Genomic DNA, 9,177 nt, shown 5'->3' with positions numbered 1-9,177 from the left:
ATATATATATATATATATATATATATATATATATATATATATATATATATATATATATATATATATATATATATAATATATATATATATATATATATATATATATATATATATATATATATATATATAATATATGTGTAAAGTTGCAAGTAGGAAAACTTGTGGGATTTGTTAACAGTTAAGCGGCATGATCATTTAAACTACTATTAGCACTATTAGTACAAGAAGGCAACTTTATATTTGTATTTTGTTCATTTCTGATTGAAATTGTACAAATGTTCTACAGTATGGTGTTCCCAACATATTGAATGTGATACAAAACTTCCATCATACAAATAAACTGTTTATTAATGCAACCTCCAATACCTTTTACCTACATGGCAGCCATATTGAATTTTGACGTTGGGGCTGGTAAGTTGAACGTTCAGGTGTCAGGAGGTGTTGCAGTTGAGTTTTCAGATTTGGAACCTGAAATCCTGCCCTTCAGACACAAATGGAATACCATAGTTATATGAATATTTTTTGTCATTCTGGGGTAGCTTTTTTGAATCACTGCTTTGAACATTAAAATTTTTGCCATTGTATGTTGTGGCTAACATAATTTAGCATACCAGTTAGAGCAGTGGTTTTCAATCCTGGTACTCAGGACCCACTGCCCTTCATGTTTTAGATGTGTCCTGACTCCAGGACACCTGAATCAAATGATTGCATTACATCCTCAGCAGTCATCAAGTGCTGCAAAGGCCTGTTAATCACCCATTTATTTAAGTCAGGTGTATGAAGGCTGGAAATCACCTAAAACATGCAGAATAGTGCGTCCTGAGGACCAGGATTGAAAACCACTGATTTAGAGAATGCTTTTGTAGACTAAAAATAGTGGCCATTGTTTGTTTCAGCATATTTAATATGCTGTAAAGGAAATCTAAGTATCTTTAGTATTTGAAATCTCAACTTACCGCTGTATCAGATGGCATTAAAGTTTGTATGACACAATTTGATTTCATCTGCTGAATCAACTGGTTCCAGTCATTTTTGTGTCATTGAACTATTTATGACATCTGTTTAAGATTATCGTGCTAAATTATGTTAAACAGAAAACTTTCCTGGCATAGTGACATTGTTGACCTTGTGGGCGACAGCTTTGAAACACATTTAAAAATGGGGATTGAGACAACGAGAACTCGTAACTTCAGTATTTCTAAAGTCCCCCCCGTCCACCAGCCACACAAACGCCACTGTGTGAGTCAACTCGTGGCAGCTGGGTTCAAATGGTGGATGTTTCCCGTTGACTCATCAAATCGCAGTCCGGTTGATCCAGTTCCATCTTTTCCCGTTCGCTCCGTGGAGCTGTAAAGTGTGACAGTTCAATCCGAGAGGAACTCGCCTCCCCTGGATTTCCTCACCGCTCCCGCTGCTGCTGCTTGACTACATTGTATCGGTTCCCACACGAAGAGAAGCAAGCGCGGTGCTCGTCCACAAACGGCGAATACGGAGGAATTAACCTGGATGGAAAGCAGTTCATTGTGGAATTCGTTTGGAGAAGGTAGCGACAGAAGAACCCATTCGTTAAAAGCTTGGGAACGCAGCGGTAAACATGAGTTTGGGACTCGGCTGTTTTCGCTGAGGACGTTGTCTCGAAGTGTGATGGCAGAAGTCCAGTGAATCGCTGGCCTCCCCTCCTCTCTTGTGTTGGGTGTCTGGGGGAGTGCGCTGCCATTGGTTTCTACTAGAGCTTCAGATTTTATTTAGAGGTTTTATTGCAACTCATCCGCCTTACATTGATTTGTTCTTTATACGGAGCGCACACCACCATGGACGGAGAACGGTTTGGAATACGATTGTTTAGTTAAGTCGGTAAGTTTGTCTGTTTTTAATCTTTTTCTGTCATTGTTACCATTGCTACGAGTCGTTAGCCATTTAACGTTAAGAGGCTAGCTGTAACACAGCATGCAGCAGCTAGCCATGGCTGGCTGCACTCTGAGCTCATTGTGTTACTGTGCCAGCCTGCTAACCTTACTCTCACGTTAGTTAGCTCATTACACCTAGCTAGCCTAGCTCGTGGTTGCTTTTTAGGGCTCAGTTCTCCTGAAAATAGCTCAAATGAACCGCTACGTTTGGGCAACTGCTAACTACAATTCTTTAGCTGGAGGAACGTTACAGTTAGCTATCCCCCCTCAGGGACAATGACATTTATTAACTGTGAAAAACACATGTCTGAGTGCACTCATATTGCTCCTTTAGGTGTGTGGAAACACTCAGTTGTGGTGAAACATCAGGAGGACTGAATAAGAACCTGGGGCCCCAGGGGGTCCTGACTGGAATGGACCCAGAGAAAAGCTGAAAATGAAAGGGTTCTTGTGCTCTGTGCACATGTGTTTCCTTTCTTTAACTGGGCTGGGATAGCAGCGCGGACATGGTTTCCTTCTGCCATTGATTATGTTATCAAATAAAGTATTTAATAATGAAACTTTAAATCCCTCAAAATGATTGCTTGTTGTTAAATAGATGCCTAGTTTCCTTGGGCGTTTTGCAGTTTGAGACAATCAGCTTTTGGTGTTTTGTGTGTTTGGGAGTTGAAGTAAATCACTCTAAGACCTTAACTCTGTTAGATTGTTTTGACCGGCTGTGCGTGGATTAGACCATATTAAAACCATATCCACATTAAAAACAGAGTTTCAACTTAATTGGTTTAATGTGTTTCTAGAAAGATCTGTTCACACCTTCACCAATTTGTCGCCCATTTCACTTTTGCCATTTTGTCACTTAACAATTTCCATTTTCCTTTTGTAAACAAACAATTGCAGATTGCTTTATTTATCTTTGCAATAAACTCTTGGCATGAATTATGGAACCATTTTTTGTTCTGCTCCCCATTTTGGGCTGCTGGAGTTGAATGAATTAGGACCTCTGATTTTAGCAAAGTAAGTCTGACCCAGCTCCAGCTGGTAGATATGGTTTATTGGAGTCACATTCCTACATTTCCTTGCAGAGGACTCAGAATATAGAAAATTATTTTAAATCAGCAGTTGTCAAAGCCAGTAGAAGATGTTCCCCTGTGAGCTACGAATTGAGACTTGGTTAATAAAAAAGATCCCCTCAAAAGTTGCATATGAAACCCCCAAAACTGTAATAGGAACGCAAAACCTCGTTTTTTTTCCCTATGCAAAGTTTCTATTTGTTGTCTTTATAAAGTTATATGGTTGTTTTTGGGCTCCAGTAAAATTCCCCTAATGCGCTGCCATTTTGTCCCTCTAAACAAGCCATTTTGTACACGTCCTTAGCCATTACATATCGGTTTAAGTGTTGTTTATTGAAGTCACATTACATAAGAGTAGATCACAGAAATGTATGGTCAGTGGATGCCAAAACCAGGGAAACAAATTGTGGGTAGGAACTGGCACATGGTCAGTCCCATGACAGCAACTCCCTTTTTGTTCCCGAAAAAGTCAGATATGAAACGACCAACGCTATAAAAGCTTAAAATGGCAATGGAAAAAATTAACCAGATTACAGTTACAACAACACAATAAGGCCTTGTCTCCCTAAAAATTTAGTTTAATCTTCGCCTAATTTACGTGCCTTAGAAGAAGAGTTCACACTTAGCTATCATCATCGTTACACTTGGGTGTAACGATGATGGTGAAGCCGATGGGTGAATGTTCGCTGTTCTGTTTGAATAAGTGGTTTATTATGTTCATAAATCCATCAGTTCCCAAAGCAACAAAAAAAAGTTAATATGTTTAATTGTTCCTACCAACCTCACAGCATTCTTGGTTAATAACATAATTACACACAGCTACATGTAAAGCCTGGCACCTTGTCCTACTGGACCAAAAAAAAACCCATAAAATAATTGAATCCACCTCACTGAACCGTTCACTCCCTTATGGTGCAGTGTGCAATGCAGAGCTAATGTGCAACAACCATTGGTACCAGTCTTGGTAACACATTGGCAGATCTTAGGATACCATTCAGTCAGTACTGGACCTGTGGTTAATTTTTTTTATTCTGTTCTATCAAATAGTTCAGCAGCCATCAGAGGTAGGGTTGCTCAGTGGGTGGTCATAGTATACAGCCATCATAGCCTGGCCGGGCAGAGCGCCACATAAGGGAGAGACTACCTACACAGTATAGATCCATGGCTGTAAGTACATAAAAAGCATAAATAATTAATAAATCTTGGTTATATCATCTGTGAAGCACAGCATAAAAATTGTAGTGCATCATCGGACCATATAGATAAACAGTTTTAGTGTGAAGAGCATCAGCAGCTTTACAAGAATGATTGTCATTTATTTGTTGCACCTGTAATGATTAAAGCAGCTTGCAGAAGCTTTAGGAGTGCTTCATCTGTTTGCTTTCTTTAATAACTTGTCTGTCATTGATTTTTACTTACAAGGCTGTTTTATCTTCAGATTTATTACACATTCTTCTTGCTCTTGTCATGCTAGAATCAATACAAAAGATGGTAATATACCAACATAAGGGCCAGAGGATTTGCCCTAAAATTGAATTCATTCATGTAGAAGGTCGGGTGCTTCCATCGGCTGTGGCTCATCTGAGCATTCGTGGCTTTTGTGTATTTCTTCTGGTAAGATACATTCAGCCTTTTCTATTGTCATAAGGAGAGTTGCTTTCTGGCTTATCTTTTCAAAGATTTTTCCATTTCTGTGAAGCAGATCATTTTTAGAAGTCATTTGTGCTAATCACGATGAACGTGTTGGGAGCTTTGCTTTGTGGTAATTTGCCAGACACGATTTATGAGTCTGACAGAGCCATCATATGTGAAGAGAAATGTAGCACTCCATGTTGAATGTGAGCAGTGTGTCTACAGCAAATTCCCGTTTCCTTATTCAACAGTTTAATGTTGGTGAGGAACAAGCTGTTGGGAACTGAATGTAAAAGAGTTTGTATAATGGCTTTAAGGCTTTTTCTTATCTTTGTAGATATTTGTGTAAAATTGCCACTGATTAAACATACATTTCCTCATATTCAGCCAGTACCCGAGACAGAATTCCCCTCCCTACCTGCCTAGTGATAATTGGACAGTTCGCCTTTTTAAAACCGTTCTGCATTGGGTTGGATATCAAAAGAAACGTAGTGGAACAAGGGAGTTTACCAGTGTTTGTTTAGAGGTCTGAGGCATTAGATTAGTCCAGAACAGGAGGATTATGTTGGCTTTGTAAGGCTGCCATCATCTCATGGCCACACACTAACTAAAAGCAAGCTAAGGACGGATTTGGCTCGTACACTAATTTAGCTGGGCATTCCAATCCTTCCAGGGATGTTAACAGCTCTTGAATATATATATCTTTAAGAAATAAGGGAATGGATGTGTTTTGCTCCAGAAAAATGCTTGTCGGTTCTTGTTTTGTTCATAAAATTCCTGTTGTGAGTCAATATTGAGATGCGTAATCAAGTTGGTGTTATTAAACGTTAAGGGAAAGGTTCAGAGGCTTTTTAAAGCATACGGCGTAGTGGTGCTCAGAGGTCAAGATTAATTTGTTTGTTTTCCTGATTGAGCGCTGTAATAAAGTTTAAATATTTTAGTGTCTGGAAAAAACAGCATTACAAATATGCGATGTTAAGACTTAAGTAAAAGGTTATTTGCCTTCAATTTTAATTTATCTAAGTTATTTTTCAGGGATGTTTTGAGCTGCAGTGATTGGTCAGTGCTGTCACCAAAGGAAGTATATTAAGAGGCATTTTTTAATAATTTGTCAATTATTTATTAAACAAGAGTTCTTATTTTGCTGTCTCAAATGATGTCTATTTGTTGCTTTCCTTCATATTTTTAATTCAATAAATTCAAATATATTTGAATTTTGTAGAGATGTCCTTAGAAATTGTCTGGTGACTGGAATGGGTAGATTTTCAGCTTGGTTAATTGGGAGAAGCCATTTGAAAGGAAAATGTATTTTCTATGGCATGTTGAGACATGTCAGGATATGTCAATGGTTCATTCAGGTTGCCAGAGTGAGCAAGACTTTTTTAGCAGATAACAGGAAGGCTGAACAGTACCGTAACGAATGCGTTTTTTGTTTGTCTGTAGACGGCTTTGTGGAAATCTGAGTTCGGATGAGGTTCTCAATCCTTTAGGTAATGTACGTTTAGCCTTCCATTTTTAGTTATTTTAGTTGTACTACTTTTCATAACGACAGTTTAAAATGCCCACTCTGTCATCATTTAGTTTTGTTTTAAAAAGGTAAAACCGAATAAGAGCTGCTTCCTCACATCCACAATATGACAGCGCCTTTGCTCCTAGCATAAATAATGACCACTTACAGAAGGAGAGATGGCTGGCCTCGGCAGATCAAAGCATTGCAAAAATCAGAGGTTCGAAACTGGCAGCCTAATGCTAATCGGTGCATAACTAAAACTGTGTTATTGGTACCTTGATACTATTACCATATTCTGCTAATATAGATTTTTGTTTTTTATTTATTTGGAGGAGTAATGGTTATATAGTATACATTTGAGTTATGGTATAGTTCTGTAGGTTCAGGCTAAATGCAGTCTGTTGCAGTGTTTTTAAAGCCTGGCCACACACACCTACTTAGTCTACATAGTGTCGACTGTTCAGTCTGTGGCAGCTGCTGTGAGCTGTGAAGCCATAAAGGAATATGCAACTCTGCACTAGATTCTGCAGCATTGATTGGATTTCTAATTTGTGAATTGCCAGTTACAGCAGAAAAAAGAACCCTGTGAGTGCTTGTTGCACAGTTGCTGCTTTGCCATAAAACTGGTGATCCATCTTTTCCTGGGATGAGAGCCCAGGTTAGACTCGGCTCTTCCCCCCACCCAGGCTATAAAGATATAGTATTTTATGGCCTGTGTGCACAGTGTTTAGTGCAGCAGAAACGCAGTCTCATTTGCTATTGGTTTTTAAGTATCATGCTGTGTGTGTGTTCTTAGAAAGAAAAGACACAACAATTACCGGCCAATCCAAGTTGAGTTTTTTGTAGCTGTTGCTGTGTTAATCACTTTAGTATGTCTAAAACACAATTGCTTTCAATATTGTCTTCATTCATCCACTTGTAAGCAACCTGACCTCATTACTCAGCCGTGGTTCACTTGATTCTGACACTGATTATTTTTCCCCTGCAACTCGCATATGTTAATTTTTCATCTGCAATGAATTAATTGAATATTCTACTTAAGCGATTGTTGCAGAAAGCTGTTTAGTTTGTTGAAAGAAGGCAATTTAGTGTCCTCCCAGATTCAGGAGGAAATGTCACAGTGCTTTTTCTAAAGATGTGTTTTTGTGTTGAGCTTAGTGTAGAGCATGAAAGGACTTTGAAGAAGTGATGTGCGGGAATGCCTCAGAGCACATCAAATACTGTAGCATGGTGGCAGCGCGTGGGAGGATTTGTCCCTGTTGCCCTAATCATAGGCAGAATCCGCTGTCATCTGTGGAATCAAAGAGGGTAAAAAAACAACGCTGCTTCTCAGATGACACCAGCCTCACTTGTGATATTGATGAGTAAATTAGAGAACATCTACAAATTACACAGTTGCAGACTAAAGCAAGGAAGGATGATCAACCAGAGCTTCAGTTTTCCTGGAAGAAGAAGGTCCCTTTTTCTTTTCTGTTTTAGTGTTGATGAAAAATCAGTCGCAATTCATCTGTCGGCACATGTTGCAACATAGTTTGTCAAAGGTTTACTTTAAAAGCTATTTTTCCTCATAGCAGCTTTTACCCACACATGATTTAACAAAGGAAAAAAATCTTTATTCACATCACTTAAACAAAAGTAGCATTCAAAAACAAAGCATCAAGTCTAGAGCTATCTTTTACTTTGCATTTATCAGCCATAACAGGGATGTCCTGATCAGGATGTTTTTGTTGTTCCAAGTATCGGTCCAAGTCATTTTAAGATTAGACATCTGCTGACACCGAGGCCTACTCTGATGCTACATTGACGTTGATAAAGTTAATACCAAATATTTGCTTGTCAACACAGCAGCTTTGCTACATTGTATCAGTATTACACTTAGTCACCAATTATAAGGGCTCTGCAGTTCATTCTGTATTTTCCTAACATCAACAGATATATATTCTGTCCCAACCAGTGTTTACAGCAATTCGCTGCTCCAGCACAGGTCAGGAACTTGGTTCAGAAAGCTGTTAGGTCACCTGAAACCACACAGCAATGACCACAGAGTAGAGTACAGTTTTACAAGCCATGCTTAAGGGGGAAACAGTTCTTTAAACAAATTGCCTGTGTAAAAACGCATCTTCCTGGCTCAATATGAGGCCGACTAAAATTCACAGACAGGTGTAGGAAGTCGAGCTTAGTCAGCGACTCTTTTTTATAATAAGTTGAAAATTCCTCAATGTGGGTCTTGATCCGATGCTTGGGAACATGGCCTCGAGGGACAGATCAAGGCATTCCTTCGAGAATAAAACATGCATTTCTTCTGCTATAACTAATATCTAAAGATTTTTCTCTTTTTTTGGATCTGTAATATTGAACAAAATATGTTTTGGACTATTCCATCTAAAAAAAAAACAAAAAAACCAAACACTCTAAAGACTATTCACAACATGAAAAATGAAATCAGTCAGAAATTAAAATACCCTTTCATTGTTTAAAAATAAAAATTTGTGTATGTTGGGTGTAAGGGATAAAAAATAGCTGAAAGGTTCTGACTGATAATTCCTTAAGAGTGGAAATTTGTCACAAACTTCATATGAAACTAGACTGTGGGAAGTCATTATTTTTTTCCCCGCCCATTTCCTCATCAATCTATCAAGGTGATGGAACAGAAACCTTGATATGGACTAGAATCTCATGCCATGCTGTGATAAACAGCGTCATGCGTTCCTCAGCTGAGGAAATCAATATGAAAAAAACAGTTAATCTCAAGAGTAAAGACCCTTGTACAAGCAAATAAAGCAACAGTTCAAGGGGGGGGCGGGGGATAATGCATTTGGACAGATCACGCTTCGTAGCTGCAGGGAGCGCATGTTGTTTTCTTTGGGCTTCAGTGCCATTACCGTGAAGCTTATTGGTCATGATAAAAACATTTGCAGTGTGGACATTTGTCTAAACAGCTAGAAAAGCAATCTTGCGACTATTTAATGTGAGTGGTTGAGACTGTAGTGACCAGTCAGAAAGTAACATGCCTGTGTTATCGCTCGCTCAGCAGCTAAGGGCACATTTGTGCCTTCATG

General features: G+C 38.7%; 1 protein-coding gene across 3 annotated transcripts in view; it reads left to right on the top strand.

The window, feature by feature from the left end:
- The first annotated feature begins 905 nt into the window (after positions 1-905).
- Positions 906-9,177, top strand: part of znf609b (zinc finger protein 609b) — a 112,778-nt gene continuing 104,506 nt past the window's right edge. Inside the window, exon 1 of one of the 3 annotated variants that reach the window (XM_047362754.1) lies at positions 906-1,542. The gene's annotated coding sequence lies outside the window, so the exon portion shown is untranslated. Of the gene's footprint in view, positions 1,854-9,177 lie in introns of all 3 variants that reach the window. The other 2 variants (XM_047362753.1, XM_047362755.1) reach the window with 2 other exon arrangements.

Source organism: Girardinichthys multiradiatus, chromosome 4 (assembly GCF_021462225.1).
Source record: "Girardinichthys multiradiatus isolate DD_20200921_A chromosome 4, DD_fGirMul_XY1, whole genome shotgun sequence".
Lineage (NCBI taxonomy): Eukaryota > Metazoa > Chordata > Actinopteri > Cyprinodontiformes > Goodeidae > Girardinichthys > Girardinichthys multiradiatus.
Note: the sequence above shows the minus strand (reverse complement) of the source record. Positions and strands in the feature narration are given on the sequence as shown.